The 27,325-nt window shown below is 31.2% G+C and overlaps 7 non-coding genes across 7 annotated transcripts; all 7 read right to left on the reverse strand.

Annotated features, from left to right (window-relative positions):
* Nucleotides 1-3,621: 3,621 nt before the first annotated feature.
* On the reverse strand, nucleotides 3,622-3,694 carry TRNAT-CGU (transfer RNA threonine (anticodon CGU)). Its single transcript has one exon. It is a non-coding gene; the product is annotated as a tRNA-Thr (tRNA).
* A 2,619-nt stretch (nucleotides 3,695-6,313) lies between these two features.
* TRNAT-CGU (transfer RNA threonine (anticodon CGU)) lies at nucleotides 6,314-6,386 on the reverse strand. Its single transcript has one exon. It is a non-coding gene; the product is annotated as a tRNA-Thr (tRNA).
* Nucleotides 6,387-10,321: 3,935 nt separating this feature from the next.
* Nucleotides 10,322-10,394, reverse strand: TRNAT-CGU (transfer RNA threonine (anticodon CGU)). The gene has a single exon. It is a non-coding gene; the product is annotated as a tRNA-Thr (tRNA).
* Nucleotides 10,395-13,013: 2,619 nt separating this feature from the next.
* Nucleotides 13,014-13,086, reverse strand: TRNAT-CGU (transfer RNA threonine (anticodon CGU)). Its single transcript has one exon. It is a non-coding gene; the product is annotated as a tRNA-Thr (tRNA).
* Nucleotides 13,087-14,330: 1,244 nt separating this feature from the next.
* On the reverse strand, nucleotides 14,331-14,403 carry TRNAT-CGU (transfer RNA threonine (anticodon CGU)). Its single transcript has one exon. It is a non-coding gene; the product is annotated as a tRNA-Thr (tRNA).
* Nucleotides 14,404-19,674: 5,271 nt separating this feature from the next.
* Nucleotides 19,675-19,747, reverse strand: TRNAT-CGU (transfer RNA threonine (anticodon CGU)). The gene has a single exon. It is a non-coding gene; the product is annotated as a tRNA-Thr (tRNA).
* Nucleotides 19,748-21,049: 1,302 nt separating this feature from the next.
* Nucleotides 21,050-21,122, reverse strand: TRNAT-CGU (transfer RNA threonine (anticodon CGU)). Its single transcript has one exon. It is a non-coding gene; the product is annotated as a tRNA-Thr (tRNA).
* Nucleotides 21,123-27,325: the final 6,203 nt, after the last annotated feature.

Consider the following 27,325-nt stretch of genomic DNA (forward strand, 5'->3'; position numbering starts at 1 on the left):
GTTGGTCCTATTTATTGTCATGTTGATTCCTTTACTGTATTATTTATGGGAACATTTATGAAAACATGTAGAAGTAGTGGAAGACACCTATGTAAATTGGTGAATAGAAATGATTCTAAAACTGTAAAAAGTAATTCATAGCAATTTCTAACTTTTTTAGCAAATAAAATCCAATATGTCATTGGATTTTATTAATTGTATCTCATTGTCCAAAAATCCACTTTTTACAAATGGCCTATTCTGATATATATGCAATATCTATAATTGAGGTATACCTGGTAGACACTTTGAATCAAATTCTTTAAATGCATTTTAAAATTGGCTGTTTTATGTTAGTGTGTATATAATATAGATACAAAATTGGTCAAAGTTTCCATGGCTTTCCAACTTTAGGATCCATAGGGTGGAATTATTTCAAAATATTATACCCGCACATATTTATAGAGTTATTTGTAGTCATTATTGGTCATTACCATGAGTCTGCTTGCACGTGTAGAGTATATATGCTTACATGTTCAAATCAGCCTTCAGTTATATCTATTGTCACCTATGTATATCAGTTCAAAATATCAGTATCAATTGAGCAAGATGAAATCTGCTCTATGCAATGCATGTTGATATGTGCTTTAAATGCTCTTTTTAAATTAAAATAATTGGAAATCTTTAATATTAATTTTACAGTGATGGTGAATAACCATGCTGGCAGTATCAGTTTGAAGGAAATTGATCCAATAAAAGATTACACAAATATTTTCAACTATGCTCTTGAAACTAGTCAATAGATTAGACTGAATGTGATAAGTGTCTTTCCAATTTGGCTATACAAGTGTGTGTATTCATCATCTTCTCATTTAGCATACTAAAGCAGAGTATTGCAATATAGGGTGCTGCAAATTAAGTTTTAGCAGCTGTAACAATAACGAAGAATTAGGCGCCAGTGAGAGTTGAACTCAAGACACCTGGTTTACGAGACCAGTGCTCTAACCCCTGAGCTATGGAGCCATTTGGTTAAGTGTTGTTATACACATTTTGGTTTCTGGTTGAGGATGGAAAACAATATACATCAAATTTCAAATCTTTTCGGGTAAATGTACTTTTTTCAATTACAATTGTTGTGTTTATGGTCATCTTAAGGTACTTCAAGATTGTATCAAGACAGTCACATAAAATTGGCAAAGTAGTTGTAGTCGTCTATAATGGACTAGGAATGTATTACTTTGCTTCTTAAAGAGCTGTAGGAGAGAGGCCAGGTTAACATAAAACAAAATATTTTATCCTCCTGCTTTATAAAGGAACACTTCAACTTTGGTTTTCATTATACTTTAACACTAATATGACAATTTAAAATGTAGGCTTATGTACACTGTTTTCTTTCAGTTGGTCCTATTTATTGTCATGTTGACTCCTTTACTGTATTATTTATGGGGACATTTATGAAAACATGTAGAAGCAGTGGAAGACACCTATGTAAATTGGTGAATAGAAATGATTCTACAACTGTAAAAAGTAATTAAATTCTAACTTTTTTTAGCAAATAAAATACAATATCTCATTGGATTTTATTAATTATATCTCTTTGTCCAAAAATCCACTTTTTACAAATGTAGACACTTTGAATCAAATTATTTAAATGCATTTTAAAATGAGCTCTCTTATGTTACTGTGGAGTGTATATAATACAGATACAAAATTGGTCATACTTTCCATGGCTTTCCAACTTTAGGATCCATAAGGTGGAATTATTTCAAAATGTTATAGCCGGACATCTTTATAGAGTTATTTGAAGTCATTACTGGTCATTACCCTGAGTCTGCTTGCAGGTGCAGAGTATATATGCTTATATGTTCAAATCTGCCTTCAGTTATATCTATTGGCACCTATGTATCAGTTCAAAATATCGGTATCAATTGAGCAAAATGAAATCTGCTCTATGCAATGCATCTTGATATGTGCTTTAATGCTCTTTTTAAAGTAAAATAATTGGAATTCTTTTATATTAATTTGATAATGATAGTGAATAACCATGTTAGTAGTATCAGTTTGAAGGATATTGGTCCAATAAAAGATAACACAAATATTTTCTTGAAACCAGTCAATAGATTAGACTGAATGTGATATGTCTCTTTCTAATTTGGCTATACAAGTGTGTATATTCATCATCTTTTCATTTAGTGTACTAAAGCAGAGTATTGCAATATAGGGTGCTGCAAATTAAGTTTTAGCAGCTGTAACAATAAAGAAGAATTAGACCCCAGTGAGAGTTGAACTCATGACACCTGGTTTACAAGACCAGTGCTCTAACCCCTGAGCTATGAGACCATTTGGTTAAGTGTTTTTATACACATTTTAGTTTCTGGTTGAGGATGGAAAACAATATACAGCAAATTTCAAATCTTTTCCAGTAAATGTACTTTTTTCAGTTACAATTGTTGTGTTTATGGTCATCTTAAGGTACTTCAAGATTGCATCAAGACAGTCACAAAACTTGGCAAAGTAGTTGTAGTCGTCTATAATGGACTAGGAATGTATTACTTTCCTACTTAAAGAGCTGTAGGAGAGAGGCCAGGTTAACATAAAACAAAATATTTTATCCTCCTGCCTTATAAAGGAACACTTCAACTTTGGTTTTCATTATACTTTAACACTAATATGACAATTTAAAATGTAGGATTATGTATACTGTTTTCTTTCAGTTGGTCCTATTTATTGTCATGTTGATTCCTTTACTGTATTATTTATGGGAACATTTATGAAAACATGTAGAAGTAGTGGAAGACACCTATGTAAATTGGTGAATAGAAATGATTCTAAAACTGTAAAAAGTAATTCATAGCAATTTCTAACTTTTTTAGCAAATAAAATCCAATATGTCATTGGATTTTATTAATTGTATCTCATTGTCCAAAAATCCACTTTTTACAAATGGCCTATTCTGATATATATGCAATATCTATAATTGAGGTATACCTGGTAGACACTTTGAATCAAATTCTTTAAATGCATTTTAAAATTGGCTGTTTTATGTTAGTGTGTATATAATATAGATACAAAATTGGTCAAAGTTTCCATGGCTTTCCAACTTTAGGATCCATAGGGTGGAATTATTTCAAAATATTATACCCGCACATATTTATAGAGTTATTTGTAGTCATTATTGGTCATTACCATGAGTCTGCTTGCACATGTAGAGTATATATGCTTACATGTTCAAATCAGCCTTCAGTTATATCTATTGTCACCTATGTATATCAGTTCAAAATATCAGTATCAATTGAGCAAGATGAAATCTGCTCTATGCAATGCATGTTGATATGTGCTTTAAATGCTCTTTTTAAATTAAAATAATTGGAAATCTTTAATATTAATTTTACAGTGATGGTGAATAACCATGCTGGCAGTATCAGTTTGAAGGAAATTGATCCAATAAAAGATTACACAAATATTTTCAACTATGCTCTTGAAACTAGTCAATAGATTAGACTGAATGTGATAAGTGTCTTTCCAATTTGGCTATACAAGTGTGTGTATTCATCATCTTCTCATTTAGCATACTAAAGCAGAGTATTGCAATATAGGGTGCTGCAAATTAAGTTTTAGCAGCTGTAACAATAAAGAAGAATTAGGCCCCAGTGAGAGTTGAACTCATGACACCTGGTTTACGAGACCAGTGCTCTAACCCCTGAGCTATGGAGCCAGTTGGTTAAGTGTTGTTATACACATTTTGGTTTCTGGTTGAGGATGGAAAACAATATACATCAAATTTCAAATCTTTTCGGGTAAATGTACTTTTTTCAATTACAATTGTTGTGTTTATGGTCATCTTAAGGTACTTCAAGATTGTATCAAGACAGTCACATAAAATTGACAAAGTAGTTGTAGTCGTCTATAATGGACTAGGAATGTATTACTTTGCTTCTTAAAGAGCTGTAGGAGAGAGGCCAGGTTAACATAAAACAAAATATTTTATCCTCCTGCTTTATAAAGGAACACTTCAACTTTGGTTTTCATTATACTTTAACACTAATATGACAATTTAAAATGTAGGCTTATGTATACTGTTTTCTTTCAGTTGGTCCTATTTATTGTCATGTTGACTCCTTTACTGTATTATTTATGGGGACATTTATGAAAACATGTAGAAGTAGTGGAAGACACCTATGTAAATTGGTGAATAGAAATGATTCTACAACTGTAAAAAGTAATTAAATTCTAACTTTTTTTAGCAAATAAAATACAATATCTCATTGGATTTTATTAATTATATCTCTTTGTCCAAAAATCCACTTTTTACAAATGTAGACACTTTGAATCAAATTATTTAAATGCATTTTAAAATGAGCTTTCTTATGTTAGTGTGGAGTGTATATAATACAGATACAAAATTGGTCATACTTTCCATGGCTTTCCAACTTTAGGATCCATAGGGTGGAATTATTTCAAAATGTTATAGCCAGACATCTTTATAGAGTTATTTGAAGTCATTACTGGTCATTACCCTGAGTCTGCTTGCAGGTGCAGAGTATATATGCTTATATGTTCAAATCTGCCTTCAGTTATATCTATTGGCACCTATGTATCAGTTCAAAATATCGGTATCAATTGAGCAAAATGAAATCTGCTCTATGCAATGCATCTTGATATGTGCTTTAATGCTCTTTTTAAAGTAAAATAATTGGAAATCTTTTATATTAATTTTATAATGATAGTGAATAACCATGTTAGGAGTATCAGTTTGAAGGAAATTGGTCCAATAAAAGATAACACAAATATTTTCTTGAAACCAGTCAATAGATTAGACTGAATGTGATATGTCTCTTTCTAATTTGGCTATACAAGTGTGTATATTCATCATCTTTTCATTTAGTGTACTAAAGCAGAGTATTGCAATATAGGGTGCTGCAAATTAAGTTTTAGCAGCTGTAACAATAAAGAAGAATTAGACCCCAGTGAGAGTTGAACTCATGACACCTGGTTTACAAGACCAGTGCTCTAACCCCTGAGCTATGAGACCATTTGGTTAAGTGTTTTTATACACATTTTAGTTTCTGGTTGAGGATGGAAAACAATATACAGCAAATTTCAAATCTTTTCCAGTAAATGTACTTTTTTCAGTTACAATTGTTGTGTTTATGGTCATCTTAAGGTACTTCAAGATTGCATCAAGACAGTCACAAAACTTGGCAAAGTAGTTGTAGTCGTCTATAATGGACTAGGAATGTATTACTTTCCTACTTAAAGAGCTGTAGGAGAGAGGCCAGGTTAACATAAAACAAAATATTTTATCCTCCTGCCTTATAAAGGAACACTTCAACTTTGGTTTTCATTATACTTTAACACTAATATGACAATTTAAAATGTAGGATTATGTATACTGTTTTCTTTCAGTTGGTCCTATTTATTGTCATGTTGATTCCTTTACTGTATTATTTATGGGAACATTTATGAAAACATGTAGAAGTAGTGGAAGACACCTATGTAAATTGGTGAATAGAAATGATTCTAAAACTGTAAAAAGTAATTCATAGCAATTTCTAACTTTTTTAGCAAATAAAATCCAATATGTCATTGGATTTTATTAATTGTATCTCATTGTCCAAAAATCCACTTTTTACAAATGGCCTATTCTGATATATATGCAATATCTATAATTGAGGTATACCTGGTAGACACTTTGAATCAAATTCTTTAAATGCATTTTCAAATTGGCTGTTTTATGTTAGTGTGTATATAATATAGATACAAAATTGGTCAAAGTTTCCATGGCTTTCCAACTTTAGGATCCATAGGGTGGAATTATTTCAAAATATTATAGCCGCACATATTTATAGAGTTATTTGTAGTCATTATTGGTCATTACCATGAGTCTGCTTGCACGTGTAGAGTATATATGCTTACATGTTCAAATCAGCCTTCAGTTATATCTATTGTCACCTATGTATATCAGTTCAAAATATCAGTATCAATTGAGCAAGATGAAATCTGCTCTATGCAATGCATGTTGATATGTGCTTTAAATGCTCTTTTTAAATTAAAATAATTGGAAATCTTTAATATTAATTTTACAGTGATGGTGAATAACCATGCTGGCAGTATCAGTTTGAAGGAAATTGATCCAATAAAAGATTACACAAATATTTTCAACTATGCTCTTGAAACTAGTCAATAGATTAGACTGAATGTGATAAGTGTCTTTCCAATTTGGCTATACAAGTGTGTGTATTCATCATCTTCTCATTTAGCATACTAAAGCAGAGTATTGCAATATAGGGTGCTGCAAATTAAGTTTTAGCAGCTGTAACAATAAAGAAGAATTAGGCCCCAGTGAGAGTTGAACTCATGACACCTGGTTTACGAGACCAGTGCTCTAACCCCTGAGCTATGGAGCCAGTTGGTTAAGTGTTGTTATACACATTTTGGTTTCTGGTTGAGGATGGAAAACAATATACATCAAATTTCAAATCTTTTCGGGTAAATGTACTTTTTTCAATTACAATTGTTGTGTTTATGGTCATCTTAAGGTACTTCAAGATTGTATCAAGACAGTCACATAAAATTGGCAAAGTAGTTGTAGTCGTCTATAATGGACTAGGAATGTATTACTTTGCTTCTTAAAGAGCTGTAGGAGAGAGGCCAGGTTAACATAAAACAAAATATTTTATCCTCCTGCTTTATAAAGGAACACTTCAACTTTGGTTTTCATTATACTTTAACACTAATATGACAATTTAAAATGTAGGCTTATGTATACTGTTTTCTTTCAGTTGGTCCTATTTATTGTCATGTTGACTCCTTTACTGTATTATTTATGGGGACATTTATGAAAACATGTAGAAGTAGTGGAAGACACCTATGTAAATTGGTGAATAGAAATGATTCTACAACTGTAAAAAGTAATTAAATTCTAACTTTTTTTAGCAAATAAAATACAATATCTCATTGGATTTTATTAATTATATCTCTTTGTCCAAAAATCCACTTTTTACAAATGTAGACACTTTGAATCAAATTATTTAAATGCATTTTAAAATGAGCTTTCTTATGTTAGTGTGGAGTGTATATAATACAGATACAAAATTGGTCATACTTTCCATGGCTTTCCAACTTTAGGATCCATAGGGTGGAATTATTTCAAAATGTTATAGCCAGACATCTTTATAGAGTTATTTGAAGTCATTACTGGTCATTACCCTGAGTCTGCTTGCAGGTGCAGAGTATATATGCTTATATGTTCAAATCTGCCTTCAGTTATATCTATTGGCACCTATGTATCAGTTCAAAATATCGGTATCAATTGAGCAAAATGAAATCTGCTCTATGCAATGCATCTTGATATGTGCTTTAATGCTCTTTTTAAAGTAAAATAATTGGAAATCTTTTATATTAATTTTATAATGATAGTGAATAACCATGTTAGGAGTATCAGTTTGAAGGAAATTGGTCCAATAAAAGATAACACAAATATTTTCTTGAAACCAGTCAATAGATTAGACTGAATGTGATATGTCTCTTTCTAATTTGGCTATACAAGTGTGTATATTCATCATCTTTTCATTTAGTGTACTAAAGCAGAGTATTGCAATATAGGGTGCTGCAAATTAAGTTTTAGCAGCTGTAACAATAAAGAAGAATTAGACCCCAGTGAGAGTTGAACTCATGACACCTGGTTTACAAGACCAGTGCTCTAACCCCTGAGCTATGAGACCATTTGGTTAAGTGTTTTTATACACATTTTAGTTTCTGGTTGAGGATGGAAAACAATATACAGCAAATTTCAAATCTTTTCCAGTAAATGTACTTTTTTCAGTTACAATTGTTGTGTTTATGGTCATCTTAAGGTACTTCAAGATTGCATCAAGACAGTCACAAAACTTGGCAAAGTAGTTGTAGTCGTCTATAATGGACTAGGAATGTATTACTTTCCTACTTAAAGAGCTGTAGGAGAGAGGCCAGGTTAACATAAAACAAAATATTTTATCCTCCTGCCTTATAAAGGAACACTTCAACTTTGGTTTTCATTATACTTTAACACTAATATGACAATTTAAAATGTAGGCTTATGTATACTGTTTTCTTTCAGTTGGTCCTATTTATTGTCATGTTGACTCCTTTACTGTATTATTTATGGGGACATTTATGAAAACATGTAGAAGTAGTGGAAGACACCTATGTAAATTGGTGAATAGAAATGATTCTACAACTGTAAAAAGTAATTAAATTCTAACTTTTTTTAGCAAATAAAATACAATATCTCATTGGATTTTATTAATTATATCTCTTTGTCCAAAAATCCACTTTTTACAAATGTAGACACTTTGAATCAAATTATTTAAATGCATTTTAAAATGAGCTTTCTTATGTTAGTGTGGAGTGTATATAATACAGATACAAAATTGGTCATACTTTCCATGGCTTTCCAACTTTAGGATCCATAGGGTGGAATTATTTCAAAATGTTATAGCCAGACATCTTTATAGAGTTATTTGAAGTCATTACTGGTCATTACCCTGAGTCTGCTTGCAGGTGCAGAGTATATATGCTTATATGTTCAAATCTGCCTTCAGTTATATCTATTGGCACCTATGTATCAGTTCAAAATATCGGTATCAATTGAGCAAAATGAAATCTGCTCTATGCAATGCATCTTGATATGTGCTTTAATGCTCTTTTTAAAGTAAAATAATTGGAAATCTTTTATATTAATTTTATAATGATAGTGAATAACCATGTTAGGAGTATCAGTTTGAAGGAAATTGGTCCAATAAAAGATAACACAAATATTTTCTTGAAACCAGTCAATAGATTAGACTGAATGTGATATGTCTCTTTCTAATTTGGCTATACAAGTGTGTATATTCATCATCTTTTCATTTAGTGTACTAAAGCAGAGTATTGCAATATAGGGTGCTGCAAATTAAGTTTTAGCAGCTGTAACAATAAAGAAGAATTAGACCCCAGTGAGAGTTGAACTCATGACACCTGGTTTACAAGACCAGTGCTCTAACCCCTGAGCTATGAGACCATTTGGTTAAGTGTTTTTATACACATTTTAGTTTCTGGTTGAGGATGGAAAACAATATACAGCAAATTTCAAATCTTTTCCAGTAAATGTACTTTTTTCAGTTACAATTGTTGTGTTTATGGTCATCTTAAGGTACTTCAAGATTGCATCAAGACAGTCACAAAACTTGGCAAAGTAGTTGTAGTCGTCTATAATGGACTAGGAATGTATTACTTTCCTACTTAAAGAGCTGTAGGAGAGAGGCCAGGTTAACATAAAACAAAATATTTTATCCTCCTGCCTTATAAAGGAACACTTCAACTTTGGTTTTCATTATACTTTAACACTAATATGACAATTTAAAATGTAGGATTATGTATACTGTTTTCTTTCAGTTGGTCCTATTTATTGTCATGTTGATTCCTTTACTGTATTATTTATGGGAACATTTATGAAAACATGTAGAAGTAGTGGAAGACACCTATGTAAATTGGTGAATAGAAATGATTCTAAAACTGTAAAAAGTAATTCATAGCAATTTCTAACTTTTTTAGCAAATAAAATCCAATATGTCATTGGATTTTATTAATTGTATCTCATTGTCCAAAAATCCACTTTTTACAAATGGCCTATTCTGATATATATGCAATATCTATAATTGAGGTATACCTGGTAGACACTTTGAATCAAATTCTTTAAATGCATTTTAAAATTGGCTGTTTTATGTTAGTGTGTATATAATATAGATACAAAATTGGTCAAAGTTTCCATGGCTTTCCAACTTTAGGATCCATAGGGTGGAATTATTTCAAAATATTATAGCCGCACATATTTATAGAGTTATTTGTAGTCATTATTGGTCATTACCATGAGTCTGCTTGCACGTGTAGAGTATATATGCTTACATGTTCAAATCAGCCTTCAGTTATATCTATTGTCACCTATGTATATCAGTTCAAAATATCAGTATCAATTGAGCAAGATGAAATCTGCTCTATGCAATGCATGTTGATATGTGCTTTAAATGCTCTTTTTAAATTAAAATAATTGGAAATCTTTAATATTAATTTTACAGTGATGGTGAATAACCATGCTGGCAGTATCAGTTTGAAGGAAATTGATCCAATAAAAGATTACACAAATATTTTCAACTATGCTCTTGAAACTAGTCAATAGATTAGACTGAATGTGATAAGTGTCTTTCCAATTTGGCTATACAAGTGTGTGTATTCATCATCTTCTCATTTAGCATACTAAAGCAGAGTATTGCAATATAGGGTGCTGCAAATTAAGTTTTAGCAGCTGTAACAATAAAGAAGAATTAGGCCCCAGTGAGAGTTGAACTCATGACACCTGGTTTACGAGACCAGTGCTCTAACCCCTGAGCTATGGAGCCAGTTGGTTAAGTATTGTTATACACATTTTGGTTTCTGGTTGAGGATGGAAAACAATATACATCAAATTTCAAATCTTTTCGGGTAAATGTACTTTTTTCAATTACAATTGTTGTGTTTATGGTCATCTTAAGGTACTTCAAGATTGTATCAAGACAGTCACATAAAATTGGCAAAGTAGTTGTAGTCGTCTATAATGGACTAGGAATGTATTACTTTGCTTCTTAAAGAGCTGTAGGAGAGAGGCCAGGTTAACATAAAACAAAATATTTTATCCTCCTGCTTTATAAAGGAACACTTCAACTTTGGTTTTCATTATACTTTAACACTAATATGACAATTTAAAATGTAGGCTTATGTATACTGTTTTCTTTCAGTTGGTCCTATTTATTGTCATGTTGACTCCTTTACTGTATTATTTATGGGGACATTTATGAAAACATGTAGAAGTAGTGGAAGACACCTATGTAAATTGGTGAATAGAAATGATTCTACAACTGTAAAAAGTAATTAAATTCTAACTTTTTTTAGCAAATAAAATACAATATCTCATTGGATTTTATTAATTATATCTCTTTGTCCAAAAATCCACTTTTTACAAATGTAGACACTTTGAATCAAATTATTTAAATGCATTTTAAAATGAGCTTTCTTATGTTAGTGTGGAGTGTATATAATACAGATACAAAATTGGTCATACTTTCCATGGCTTTCCAACTTTAGGATCCATAGGGTGGAATTATTTCAAAATGTTATAGCCAGACATCTTTATAGAGTTATTTGAAGTCATTACTGGTCATTACCCTGAGTCTGCTTGCAGGTGCAGAGTATATATGCTTATATGTTCAAATCTGCCTTCAGTTATATCTATTGGCACCTATGTATCAGTTCAAAATATCGGTATCAATTGAGCAAAATGAAATCTGCTCTATGCAATGCATCTTGATATGTGCTTTAATGCTCTTTTTAAAGTAAAATAATTGGAAATCTTTTATATTAATTTTATAATGATAGTGAATAACCATGTTAGGAGTATCAGTTTGAAGGAAATTGGTCCAATAAAAGATAACACAAATATTTTCTTGAAACCAGTCAATAGATTAGACTGAATGTGATATGTCTCTTTCTAATTTGGCTATACAAGTGTGTATATTCATCATCTTTTCATTTAGTGTACTAAAGCAGAGTATTGCAATATAGGGTGCTGCAAATTAAGTTTTAGCAGCTGTAACAATAAAGAAGAATTAGACCCCAGTGAGAGTTGAACTCATGACACCTGGTTTACAAGACCAGTGCTCTAACCCCTGAGCTATGAGACCATTTGGTTAAGTGTTTTTATACACATTTTAGTTTCTGGTTGAGGATGGAAAACAATATACAGCAAATTTCAAATCTTTTCCAGTAAATGTACTTTTTTCAGTTACAATTGTTGTGTTTATGGTCATCTTAAGGTACTTCAAGATTGCATCAAGACAGTCACAAAACTTGGCAAAGTAGTTGTAGTCGTCTATAATGGACTAGGAATGTATTACTTTCCTACTTAAAGAGCTGTAGGAGAGAGGCCAGGTTAACATAAAACAAAATATTTTATCCTCCTGCCTTATAAAGGAACACTTCAACTTTGGTTTTCATTATACTTTAACACTAATATGACAAATTAAAATGTAGGATTATGTATACTGTTTTCTTTCAGTTGGTCCTATTTATTGTCATGTTGATTCCTTTACTGTATTATTTATGGGAACATTTATGAAAACATGTAGAAGTAGTGGAAGACACCTATGTAAATTGGTGAATAGAAATGATTCTAAAACTGTAAAAAGTAATTCATAGCAATTTCTAACTTTTTTAGCAAATAAAATCCAATATGTCATTGGATTTTATTAATTGTATCTCATTGTCCAAAAATCCACTTTTTACAAATGGCCTATTCTGATATATATGCAATATCTATAATTGAGGTATACCTGGTAGACACTTTGAATCAAATTCTTTAAATGCATTTTAAAATTGGCTGTTTTATGTTAGTGTGTATATAATATAGATACAAAATTGGTCAAAGTTTCCATGGCTTTCCAACTTTAGGATCCATAGGGTGGAATTATTTCAAAATATTATAGCCGCACATATTTATAGAGTTATTTGTAGTCATTATTGGTCATTACCATGAGTCTGCTTGCACGTGTAGAGTATATATGCTTACATGTTCAAATCAGCCTTCAGTTATATCTATTGTCACCTATGTATATCAGTTCAAAATATCAGTATCAATTGAGCAAGATGAAATCTGCTCTATGCAATGCATGTTGATATGTGCTTTAAATGCTCTTTTTAAATTAAAATAATTGGAAATCTTTAATATTAATTTTACAGTGATGGTGAATAACCATGCTGGCAGTATCAGTTTGAAGGAAATTGATCCAATAAAAGATTACACAAATATTTTCAACTATGCTCTTGAAACTAGTCAATAGATTAGACTGAATGTGATAAGTGTCTTTCCAATTTGGCTATACAAGTGTGTGTATTCATCATCTTTTCATTTAGCATACTAAAGCAGAGTATTGCAATATAGGGTGCTGCAAATTAAGTTTTAGCAGCTGTAACAATAAAGAAGAATTAGGCCCCAGTGAGAGTTGAACTCATGACACCTGGTTTACGAGACCAGTGCTCTAACCCCTGAGCTATGGAGCCAGTTGGTTAAGTGTTGTTATACACATTTTGGTTTCTGGTTGAGGATGGAAAACAATATACATCAAATTTCAAATCTTTTCGGGTAAATGTACTTTTTTCAATTACAATTGTTGTGTTTATGGTCATCTTAAGGTACTTCAAGATTGTATCAAGACAGTCACATAAAATTGGCAAAGTAGTTGTAGTCGTCTATAATGGACTAGGAATGTATTACTTTGCTTCTTAAAGAGCTGTAGGAGAGAGGCCAGGTTAACATAAAACAAAATATTTTATCCTCCTGCTTTATAAAGGAACACTTCAACTTTGGTTTTCATTATACTTTAACACTAATATGACAATTTAAAATGTAGGCTTATGTATACTGTTTTCTTTCAGTTGGTCCTATTTATTGTCATGTTGACTCATTTACTGTATTATTTATGGGGACATTTATGAAAACATGTAGAAGTAGGGAAAGACACCTATGTAAATTGGTGAATAGAAATGATTCTACAACCGTAAAAAGTAATTCAATTTCAATTTTTTTTAGCAAATAAAATACAATATCTCATTGGATTTTATTAATTATATCTCTTTGTCCAAAAATCCACTTTTTACAAATGTAGACACTTTGAATCAAATTATTTAAATGCATTTTAAAATGAGCTTTCTTATGTTAGTGTGGAGTGTATATAATACAGATACAAAATTGGTCATACTTTCCATGGCTTTCCAACTTTAGGATCCATAGGGTGGAATTATTTCAAAATGTTATAGCCAGACATCTTTATAGAGTTATTTGAAGTCATTACTGGTCATTACCCTGAGTCTGCTTGCAGGTGCAGAGTATATATGCTTATATGTTCAAATCTGCCTTCAGTTATATCTATTGGCACCTATGTATCAGTTCAAAATATCGGTATCAATTGAGCAAAATGAAATCTGCTCTATGCAATGCATCTTGATATGTGCTTTAATGCTCTTTTTAAAGTAAAATAATTGGAAATCTTTTATATTAATTTGATAATGATAGTGAATAACCATGTTAGGAGTATCAGTTTGAAGGAAATTGGTCCAATAAAAGATAACACAAATATTTTCTTGAAACCAGTCAATAGATTAGACTGAATGTGATATGTCTCTTTCTAATTTGGCTATACAAGTGTGTATATTCATCATCTTTTCATTTAGTGTACTAAAGCAGAGTATTGCAATATAGGGTGCTGCAAATTAAGTTTTAGCAGCTGTAACAATAAAGAAGAATTAGGCCCCAGTGAGAATTGAACTCATGACACCTGGTTTACGAGACCAGTGCTCTAACCCCTGAGCTATGGAGCCAGTTGGTTAAGTGTTGTTATACACATTTTGGTTTCTGGTTGAGGATGGAAAACAATATACATCAAATTTCAAATCTTTTCGGGTAAATGTACTTTTTTCAATTACAATTGTTGTGTTTATGGTCATCTTAAGGTACTTCAAGATTGTATCAAGACAGTCACATAAAATTGGCAAAGTAGTTGTAGTCATCTATAATAGACTAGGAATGTATTACTTTGCTTCTTAAAGAGCTGTAGGAGAGAGGCCAGGTTAACATAAAACAAAATATTTTATCCTCCTGCCTTATAAAGGAACACTTCAACTTTGGTTTTCATTATACTTTAACACTAATATGACAATTTAAAATGTAGGATTATGTATACTGTTTTCTTTCAGTTGGTCCTATTTATTGTCATGTTGATTCCTTTCTGTATTATTTATGGGGACATTTATGAAAACATGTAGAAGTAGTGGAAGACACCTATGTAAATTGGTGAATAGAAATGATTCTAAAACTGTAAAAAGTAATTCATAGCAATTACTAACTTTTTTAGCAAATAAAATCCAATATGTCATTGGATTTTATTAATTGTATCTCATTGTCCAAAAATCCACTTTTTACAAATGGCCTATTCTGATATATATGCAATATCTATAATTGAGGTATACCTGGTAGACACTTTGAATCAAATTCTTTAAATGCATTTTAAAATTGGCTGTTTTATGTTAGTGTGTATATAATATAGATACAAAATTGGTCAAAGTTTCCATGGCTTTCCAACTTTAGGATCCATAGGGTGGAATTATTTCAAAATATTATAGCCGCACATATTTATAGAGTTATTTGTAGTCATTAGTGGTAATTACCATGAGCCTGCTTGCACGTGTAGAGTATATATGCTTACATGTTCAAATCTGCCTTCAGTTATATCTATTGTCACCTATGTATATCAGTTCAAAATATCAGTATCAATTGAGCAAGATGAAATCTGCTCTATGCAATGCATGTTGATATGTGCTTTAAATGCTCTTTTTAAATTAAAATAATTGGATATCTTTAATATTAATTTTACAGTGATGGTGAATAACCATGCTGGCAGTATCAGTTTGAAGGAAATTGATCCAATAAAATATTACACAAATATTTTCAACTATGCTCTTGAAACTAGTCAATAGATTAGACTGAATGTGATAAGTGTCTTTCCAATTTGGCTATACAAGTGTGTGTATTCATCATCTTCTCATTTAGCATACTAAAGCAGAGTATTGCAATATAGGGTGCTGCAAATTAAGTTTTAGCAGCTGTAACAATAAAGAAGAATTAGGCCCCCACCTGGTTTACGAGACCAGTGCTCTAACCCCTGAGCTATGGAGCCAGTTGGTTAAGTGTTGTTATACACATTTTGGTTTCTGGTTGAGGATGGAAAACAATATACATCAAATTTCAAATCTTTTCGGGTAAATGTACTTTTTTCAATTACAATTGTTGTGTTTATGGTCATCTTAAGGTACTTCAAGATTGTATCAAGACAGTCACATAAAATTGGCAAAGTAGTTGTAGTCGTCTATAATGGACTAGTAATGTATTACTTTGCTTCTTAAAGAGCTGTAGGAGAGAGGCCAGGTTAACATAAAACAAAATATTTTATCCTCCTGCTTTATAAAGGAACACTTCAACTTTGGTTTTCATTATACTTTAACACTAATATGACAATTTAAAATGTAGGCTTATGTATACTGTTTTCTTTCAGTTGGTCCTATTTATTGTCATGTTGACTCCTTTACTGTATTATTTATGGGGACATTTATGAAAACATGTAGAAGTAGTGGAAGACACCTATGTAAATTGGTGAATAGAAATGATTCTACAACTGTAAAAAGTAATTAAATTCTAACTTTTTTTAGCAAATAAAATACAATATCTCATTGGATTTTATTAATTATATCTCTTTGTCCAAAAATCCACTTTTTACAAATGTAGACACTTTGAATCAAATTATTTAAATGCATTTTAAAATGAGCTTTCTTATGTTAGTGTGGAATGTATATAATACAGATACAAAATTGGTCATACTTTCCATGGCTTTCCAACTTTAGGATCCATAGGGTGGAATTATTTCAAAATGTTATAGCCAGACATCTTTATAGAGTTATTTGAAGTCATTACTGGTCATTACCCTGAGTCTGCTTGCAGGTACAGAGTATATATGCTTATATGTTCAAATCTGCCTTCAGTTATATCTATTGGCACCTATGTATCAGTTCAAAATATCGGTATCAATTGAGCAAAATGAAATCTGCTCTATGCAATGCATCTTGATATGTGCTTTAATGCTCTTTTTAAAGTAAAATAATTGGAAATCTTTTATATTAATTTGATAATGATAGTGAATAACCATGTTAGGAGTATCAGTTTGAAGGAAATTGGTCCAATAAAAGATAACACAAATATTTTCTTGAAACCAGTCAATAGATTAGACTGAATGTGATATGTCTCTTTCTAATTTGGCTATACAAGTGTGTATATTCATCATCTTTTCATTTAGTGTACTAAAGCAGAGTATTGCAATATAGGGTGCTGCAAATTAAGTTTTAGCAGCTGTAACAATAAAGAAGAATTAGGCCCCAGTGAGAGTTGAACTCATGACACCTGGTTTATGAGACCAGTGCTCTAACCCCTGAGCTATGGAGCCAGTTGGTTAAGTGTTGTTATACACATTTTGGTTTCTGGTTGAGGATGGAAAACAATATACATCAAATTTCAAATCTTTTCGGGTAAATGTACTTTTTTCAATTACAATTGTTGTGTTTATGGTCATCTTAAGGTACTTCAAGATTGTATCAAGACAGTCACATAAAATTGGCAAAGTAGTTGTAGTCATCTATAATAGACTAGGAATGTATTACTTTGCTTCTTAAAGAGCTGTAGGAGAGAGGCCAGGTTAACATAAAACAAATTATTTTATCCTCCTGCCTTATAAAGGAACACTTCAACTTTGGTTTTCATTATACTTTAACACTAATATGACAATTTAAAATGTAGGATTATGTATACTGTTTTCTTTCAGTTGGTCCTATTTATTGTCATGTTGATTCCTTTCTGTATTATTTATGGGGACATTTATGAAAACATGTAGAAGTAGTGGAAGACACCTATGTAAATTGGTGAATAGAAATGATTCTAAAACTGTAAAAAGTAATTCATAGCAATTACTAACTTTTTTAGCAAATAAAATCCAATATGTCATTGGATTTTATTAATTGTATCTCATTGTCCAAAAATCCACTTTTTACAAATGGCCTATTCTGATATATATGCAATATCTATAATTGAGGTATACCTGGTAGACACTTTGAATCAAATTCTTTAAATGCATTTTAAAATTGGCTGTTTTATGTTAGTGTGTATATAATATAGATACAAAATTGGTCAAAGTTTCCATGGCTTTCCAACTTTAGGATCCATAGGGTGGAATTATTTCAAAATATTATAGCCGCACATATTTATAGAGTTATTTGTAGTCATTAGTGGTAATTACCATGAGCCTGCTTGCACGTGTAGAGTATATATGCTTACATGTTCAAATCTGCCTTCAGTTATATCTATTGTCACCTATGTATATCAGTTCAAAATATCAGTATCAATTGAGCAAGATGAAATCTGCTCTATGCAATGCATGTTGATATGTGCTTTAAATGCTCTTTTTAAATTAAAATAATTGGAAATCTTTAATATTAATTTTACAGTGATGGTGAATAACCATGCTGGCAGTATCAGTTTGAAGGAAATTGATCCAATAAAAGATTACACAAATATTTTCAACTATGCTCTTGAAACTAGTCAATAGATTAGACTGAATGTGATAAGTGTCTTTCCAATTTGGCTATACAAGTGTGTGTATTCATCATCTTCTCATTTAGCATACTAAAGCAGAGTATTGCAATATAGGGTGCTGCAAATTAAGTTTTAGCAGCTGTAACAATAAAGAAGAATTAGGCCCCCACCTGGTTTACGAGACCAGTGCTCTAACCCCTGAGCTATGGAGCCAGTTGGTTAAGTGTTGTTATACACATTTTGGTTTCTGGTTGAGGATGGAAAACAATATACATCAAATTTCAAATCTTTTCGGGTAAATGTACTTTTTTCAATTACAATTGTTGTGTTTATGGTCATCTTAAGGTACTTCAAGATTGTATCAAGACAGTCACATAAAATTGGCAAAGTAGTTGTAGTCGTCTATAATGGACTAGTAATGTATTGCTTTGCTTCTTAAAGAGCTGTAGGAGAGAGGCCAGGTTAACATAAAACAAAATATTTTATCCTCCTGCTTTATAAAGGAACACTTCAACTTTGGTTTTCATTATACTTTAACACTAATATGACAATTTAAAATGTAGGCTTATGTATACTGTTTTCTTTCAGTTGGTCCTATTTATTGTCATGTTGACTCCTTTACTGTATTATTTATGGGGACATTTATGAAAACATGTAGAAGTAGTGGAAGACACCTATGTAAATTGGTGAATAGAAATGATTCTACAACTGTAAAAAGTAATTAAATTCTAACTTTTTTTAGCAAATAAAATACAATATCTCATTGGATTTTATTAATTATATCTCTTTGTCCAAAAATCCACTTTTTACAAATGTAGACACTTTGAATCAAATTATTTAAATGCATTTTAAAATGAGCTTTCTTATGTTAGTGTGGAGTGTATATAATACAGATACAAAATTGGTCATACTTTCCATGGCTTTCCAACTTTAGGATCCATAGGGTGGAATTATTTCAAAATGTTATAGCCAGACATCTTTATAGAGTTATTTGAAGTCATTACTGGTCATTACCCTGAGTCTGCTTGCAGTTACAGAGTATATATGCTTATATGTTCAAATCTGCCTTCAGTTATATCTATTGGCACCTATGTATCAGTTCAAAATATCGGTATCAATTGAGCAAAATGAAATCTGCTCTATGCAATGCATCTTGATATGTGCTTTAATGCTCTTTTTAAAGTAAAATAATTGGAAATCTTTTATATTAATTTGATAATGATAGTGAATAACCATGTTAGGAGTATCAGTTTGAAGGAAATTGGTCCAATAAAAGATAACACAAATATTTTCTTGAAACCAGTCAATAGATTAGACTGAATGTGATATGTCTCTTTCTAATTTGGCTATACAAGTGTGTATATTCATCATCTTTTCATTTAGTGTACTAAAGCAGAGTATTGCAATATAGGGTGCTGCAAATTAAGTTTTAGCAGCTGTAACAATAAAGAAGAATTAGGCCCCAGTGAGAGTTGAACTCATGACACCTGGTTTACGAGACCAGTGCTCTAACCCCTGAGCTATGGAGCCAGTTGGTTAAGTGTTGTTATACACATTTTGGTTTCTGGTTGAGGATGGAAAACAATATACATCAAATTTCAAATCTATTCGGGTAAATGTACTTTTTTCAATTACAATTGTTGTGTTTATGGTCATCTTAAGGTACTTCAAGATTGTATCAAGACAGTCACATAAAATTGGCAAAGTAGTTGTAGTCATCTATAATAGACTAGGAATGTATTACTTTGCTTCTTAAAGAGCTGTAGGAGAGAGGCCAGGTTAACATAAAACAAAATATTTTATCCTCCTGTCTTATAAAGGAACACTTCAACTTTGGTTTTCATTATACTTTAACACTAATATGACAATTTAAAATGTAGGATTATGTATACTGTTTTCTTTCAGTTGGTCCTATTTATTGTCATGTTGATTCCTTTCTGTATTATTTATGGGGACATTTATGAAAACATGTAGAAGTAGTGGAAGACACCTATGTAAATTGGTGAATAGAAATGATTCTAAAACTGTAAAAAGTAATTCATAGCAATTACTAACTTTTTTAGCAAATAAAATCCAATATGTCATTGGATTTTATTAATTGTATCTCATTGTCCAAAAATCCACTTTTTACAAATGGCCTATTCTGATATATATGCAATATCTATAATTGAGGTATACCTGGTAGACACTTTGAATCAAATTCTTTAAATGCATTTTAAAATTGGCTGTTTTATGTTAGTGTGTATATAATATAGATACAAAATTGGTCAAAGTTTCCATGGCTTTCCAACTTTAGGATCCATAGGGTGGAATTATTTCAAAATATTATAGCCGCACATATTTATAGAGTTATTTGTAGTCATTAGTGGTAATTACCATGAGCCTGCTTGCACGTGTAGAGTATATATGCTTACATGTTCAAATCTGCCTTCAGTTATATCTATTGTCACCTATGTATATCAGTTCAAAATATCAGTATCAATTGAGCAAGATGAAATCTGCTCTATGCAATGCATGTTGATATGTGCTTTAAATGCTCTTTTTAAATTAAAATAATTGGAAATCTTTAATATTAATTTTACAGTGATGGTGAATAACCATGCTGGCAGTATCAGTTTGAAGGAAATTGATCCAATAAAAGATTACACAAATATTTTCAACTATGCTCTTGAAACTAGTCAATAGATTAGACTGAATGTGATAAGTGTCTTTCCAATTTGGCTATACAAGTGTGTGTATTCATCATCTTCTCATTTAGCATACTAAAGCAGAGTATTGCAATATAGGGTGCTGCAAATTAAGTTTTAGCAGCTGTAACAATAAAGAAGAATTAGACCCCAGTGAGAGTTGAACTCAAGACACCTGGTTTACGAGACCAGTGCTCTAACCCCTGAGCTATGGAGCCATTTGGTTAAGTGCTGTTATACACATTTTGGGTTCTGGTTGAGGATGGAAAACAATATACATCAAATTTCAACTCTTTTCGGGTAAATGTACTTTTTTCAATTACAATTGTTGTGTTTATGGTCATCTTAAGGTACTTCAAGATTGTATCAAGACAGTCACATAAAATTGGCAAAGTAGTTGTAGTCGTCTATAATGGACTAGGAATGTGTTACTTTGCTTCTTAAAGAGCTGTAGGAGAGAGGCCAGGTTAACATAAAACAAAATATTTTATCCTCCTGCTTTATAAAGGAACACTTCAACTTTGGTTTTCATTATACTTTAACACTAATATGACAATTTAAAATGTAGGCTTATGTACACTGTTTTCTTTCAGTTGGTCCTATTTATTGTCATGTTGACTCCTTTACTGTATTATTTATGGGGACATTTATGAAAACATGTAGAAGCAGTGGAAGACACCTATGTAAATTGGTGAATAGAAATGATTCTACAACTGTAAAAAGTAATTAAATTCTAACTTTTTTTAGCAAATAAAATACAATATCTCATTGGATTTTATTAATTATATCTCTTTGTCCAAAAATCCACTTTTTACAAATGTAGACACTTTGAATCAAATTATTTAAATGCATTTTAAAATGAGCTTTCTTATGTTAGTGTGGAGTGTATATAATACAGATACAAAATTGGTCATACTTTCCATGGCTTTCCAACTTTAGGATCCATAGGGTGGAATCATTTCAAAATGTTATAGCCGGACATCTTTATAGAGTTATTTGAAGTCATTACTGGTCATTACCCTGAGTCTGCTTGCAGGTGCAGAGTATATATGCTTATATGTTCAAATCTGCCTTCAGTTATATCTATTGGCACCTATGTATCAGTTCAAAATATCGGTATCAATTGAGCAAAATGAAATCTGCTCTATGCAATGCATCTTGATATGTGCTTTAATGCTCTTTTTAAAGTAAAATAATTGGAAATCTTTTATATTAATTTGATAATGATAGTGAATAACCATGTTAGGAGTATCAGTTTGAAGGAAATTGGTCCAATAAAAGATAACACAAATATTTTCTTGAAACCAGTCAATAGATTAGACTGAATGTGATATGTCTCTTTCTAATTTGGCTATACAAGTGTGTATATTCATCATCTTTTCAGTTAGTGTACTAAAGCAGAGTATTGCAATATAGGGTGCTGCATCTTAAGTTTTAGCAGCTGTAACAACAATGAAGCATTAGGCCCCAGTGAACTCATGACACCTGGTTTACAAGACCAGTGCTCTAACCCCTGAGCTATGAGACCATTTGGTTAAGTGTTTTTATACACATTTTAGTTTCTGGTTGAGGATGGAAAACAATATACAGCAAATTTCAAATCTTTTCCAGTAAATGTACTTTTTTCAGTTACAATTGTTGTGTTTATGGTCATCTTAAGGTACTTCAAGATTGCATCAAGACAGTCACAAAACTTGGAAAAGCAGTTGTAGTCGTCTATAATGGACTAGGAATGTATTACTTTCCTACTTAAAGAGCTGTAGGAGAGAGGCCAGGTTAACATAAAACAAAATATTTTATCCTCCTGCCTTATAAAGGAACACTTCAACTTTGGTTTTCATTATACTTTAACACTAATATGACAATTTAAAATGTAGGATTATGTATACTGTTTTCTTTCAGTTGGTCCTATTTATTGTCATGTTGATTCCTTTACTGTATTATTTATGGGAACATTTATGAAAACATGTAGAAGTAGTGGAAGACACCTATGTAAATTGGTGAATAGAAATGATTCTAAAACTGTAAAAAGTAATTCATAGCAATTTCTAACTTTTTTAGCAAATAAAATCCAATATGTCATTGGATTTTATTAATTGTATCTCATTGTCCAAAAATCCACTTTTTACAAATGGCCTATTCTGATATATATGCAATATCTATAATTGAGGTATACCTGGTAGACACTTTGAATCAAATTCTTTAAATGCATTTTAAAATTGGCTGTTTTATGTTAGTGTGTATATAATATAGATACAAAATTGGTCAAAGTTTCCATGGCTTTCCAACTTTAGGATCCATAGGGTGGAATTATTTCAAAATATTATACCCGCACATATTTATAGAGTTATTTGTAGTCATTATTGGTCATTACCATGAGTCTGCTTGCACGTGTAGAGTATATATGCTTACATGTTCAAATCTGCCTTCAGTTATATCTATTGTCACCTATGTATATCAGTTCAAAATATCAGTATCAATTGAGCAAGATGAAATCTGCTCTATGCAATGCATGTTGATATGTGCTTTAAATGCTCTTTTTAAATTAAAATAATTGGAAATCTTTAATATTAATTTTACAGTGATGGTGAATAACCATGCTGGCAGTATCAGTTTGAAGGAAATTGATCCAATAAAAGATTACACAAATATTTTCAACTATGCTCTTGAAACTAGTCAATAGATTAGACTGAATGTGATAAGTGTCTTTCCAATTTGGCTATACAAGTGTGTGTATTCATCATCTTCTCATTTAGCATACTAAAGCAGAGTATTGCAATATAGGGTGCTGCAAATTAAGTTTTAGCAGCTGTAACAATAAAGAAGAATTAGGACCCCACCTGGTTTACGAGACCAGTGCTCTAACCCCTGAGCTATGGAGCCATTTGGTTAAGTGTTTTTATACACATTTTGGTTTCTGGTTGAGGATGGAAAACAATATACATCAAATTTCAAATCTTTTCGGGTAAATGTACTTTTTTCAATTACAATTGTTGTGTTTATGGTCATCTTAAGGTACTTCAAGATTGTATCAAGACAGCCACATAAAATTGGCAAAGTAGTTGTAGTCGTCTATAATGGACTAGGAATGTATTACTTTGCTTCTTAAAGAGCTGTAGGAGAGAGGCCAGGTTAACATAAAACAAAATATTTTATCCTCCTGCTTTATAATGGAACACTTCAACTTTGGTTTTTGACATACTTTAACACTAATATGACAATTTAAAATGTAGGCTTATGTATGCTGTTTTCTTTCAGTTGGTCCTATTTATTGTCATGTTGACTCATTTACTGTATTATTTATGGGGACATTTATGAAAACATGTAGAAGTAGTGGAAGACACCTATGTAAATTGGTGAATAGAAATGATTATACAACCGTAAAAAGTAATTCATTTTCTATTTTTTTTAGCAAATAAAATACAATATCTCATTGGGTTTTATTAATTATATCTCTTTGTCCAAAAATCCACTTTTTACAAATGTAGACACTTTGAATCAAATTATTTAAATGCATTTTAAAATGAGCTTTCTTATGTTAGTGTGGAGTGTATAAAATACAGTTACAAAATTGGTCATACTTTCCATGGCTTTCCAACTTTAGGATCCATAGGGTGGAATTATTTCAAAATGTTATAGCCGGACATCTTTATAGAGTTATTTGAAGTCATTACTGGTCATTACCCTGAGTCTGCTTGCAGGTGCAGAGTATATATGCTTATATGTTCAAATCTGCCTTCAGTTATATCTATTGGCACCTATGTTTCAGTTCAAATTATCGGTATCAACTGAGCAAAATTAAATCTTCTATATGCAATGCATGTTGATATGTGCTTTAACTGCTCTTTTTAAAGTAAAATAATTGGAAATCTTTTATATTAATTTGATAATGATAGTGAATAACCATGTTAGGAGTATCAGTTTGAAGGAAATTGGTCCAATAAAAGATAACACAAATATTTTCTTGAAACCAGTCAATAAATTAGACTGAATGTGATATGACTCTTTCCAATTTGGCTATACAAGTGTGTATATTCATCATCTTTTCATTTAGCGTACTAAAGCAGAGTGTTGCAATATAGGGTGCTGTATCTTAAGTTTTAGCAGCTGTAACAACAATGAAGCATTAGGCCCCAGTGAACTCATGACACCTGGTTTACAAGACCAGTGCTCTAACCCCTGAGCTATGAAACCATTTGGTTAAGTGTTTTTATACACATTTTGATGTCTGGTTGAGGATGGAAAACAATATACAGCAAATTTCAAATCTTTTCCGGTAACTGTACTTTTTTCAATTACAATTGTTGTGTTTATGGTCATCTTAAGGTACTTCAAGATTGCATCAAGACAGTCACAAAAATTGGCAAAGTAGTTGTAGTCATCTATAATGGACTAGGAATGTGTTACTTTGCTTCTTAAAGAGCTGTAGGAGAGAGGCCAGGTTAACATAAAACAAAATATTTTATCCTCCTGCCTTATAAAGGAACTCTTCAACTTTGGTTTTCATTATACTTTAACACTAATATGACAATTTAAAATGTAGGCTTATGTATACTGTTTTCTTTCAGTTGGTCCTATTTATTGTCATGTTGACTCATTTACTGTATTATTTATGGGGACATTTATGAAAACATGTAGAAGTAGTGGAAGACACCTATGTAAATTGGTGAACAGAAATGATTCTACAACTGTAAAAAGTAATTCAATTCTAAATTTTTTTAGCAAATAAAATACAATATCTCATTGGATTTTATTAATTGTATCACTTTGTCCAAAAATCCACTTTTTACAAATGTAGACACTTTGAATCAAATTATTTAAATACATTTTAAAATGAGCTTTCTTATGTTAGTGTGGAGTGTATATAATACAGATACAAAATTGGTCATACTTTCCATGGCTTTCCAACTTTAGGATCCATAGGGTGGAATTATTTCAAAATGTTATAGCCGGACATCTTTATAGAGTTATTTGAAGTCATTACTGGTCATTACCCTGAGTCTGCTTGCAGGTGCAGAGTATATATGCTTATATGTTCAAATCTGCCTTCAGTTATATCTATTGGCACCTATGTATCAGTTCAAACTATCGGTATCAATTGAGCAAAATGAAATCTGCTCTATGCAATGCATCTTGATATGTGCTTTAATGCTCTTTTTAAAGTAAAATAATTGGAAATCTTTTATATTAATTTTATAATGATAGTGAATAACCATGTTAGGAGTATCAGTTTGAAGGAAATTGGTCCAATAAAAGATAACACAAATATTTTCTTGAAACCAGTCAATAGATTAGACTGAATGTGATATGTCTCTTTCCAATTTGGCTATACAAGTCTGTATATTCATCATCTTCTCATTTAGTGTACTAAAGCAGAGTATTGCAATATAGGGTGCTGCATCTTAAGTTTTAGCAGCTGTAACAACAATGAAGCATTAGGCCCCAGTGAACTCATGACACCTGGTTTACAAGACCAGTGCTCTAACCCCTGAGCTATGAGACCATTTGGTTAAGTGTTTTTATACACATTTTGGTGTCTGGTTGAGGATGGAAAACAATATACGGCAAATTTCAAATCTTTTCCTGTAAATGTACTTTTTTCAGTTACAATTGTTGTGTTTATGGTCATCTTAAGGTACTTCAAGATTGCATCAAGACAGTCACAAAACTTGGAAAAGTAGTTGTAGTCGTCTTTAATGGACTAGGAATGTATTACTTTCCTTCTTAAAGAGCTGTAGGAGAGAGGCCAGGTTAACATAAAACAAAATATTTTATCCTCCTGCCTTATAAAGGAACACTTCAACTTTGGTTTTCATTATACTTTAACACTAATATGACAATTTAAAATGTAGGATTATGTATACTGTTTTCTTTCAGTTGGTCCTATTTATTGTCATGTTGATTCCTTTACTGTATTATTTATGGGGACATTTATGAAAACATGTAGAAGTAGTGGAAGACACCTATGTAAATTGGTGAATAGAAATGATTCTAAAACTGTAAAAAGTAATTCATAGCAATTTCTAACTTTTTTAGCAAATAAAATCCAATATGTCATTGGATTTTATTAATTGTATCTCATTGTCCAAAAATCCACTTTTTACAAATGGCCTATTCTGATATATATGCAATATCTATAATTGAGGTATACCTGGTAGACACTTTGAATCAAATTCTTTAAATGCATTTTAAAATTGGCTGTTTTATGTTAGTGTGTATATAATATAGATACAAAATTGGTCAAAGTTTCCATGGCTTTCCAACTTTAGGATCCATAGGGTGGAATTATTTCAAAATATTATACCCGCACATATTTATAGAGTTATTTGTAGTCATTATTGGTCATTACCATGAGTCTGCTTGCACGTGTAGAGTATATATGCTTACATGTTCAAATCTGCCTTCAGTTATATCTATTGTC

Source organism: Taudactylus pleione, unplaced genomic scaffold, assembly GCF_031769625.1.
Source record: "Taudactylus pleione unplaced genomic scaffold, aTauple2 ptg000109l, whole genome shotgun sequence".
In the NCBI taxonomy this organism is placed as follows: Eukaryota; Metazoa; Chordata; class Amphibia; order Anura; family Myobatrachidae; genus Taudactylus; species Taudactylus pleione.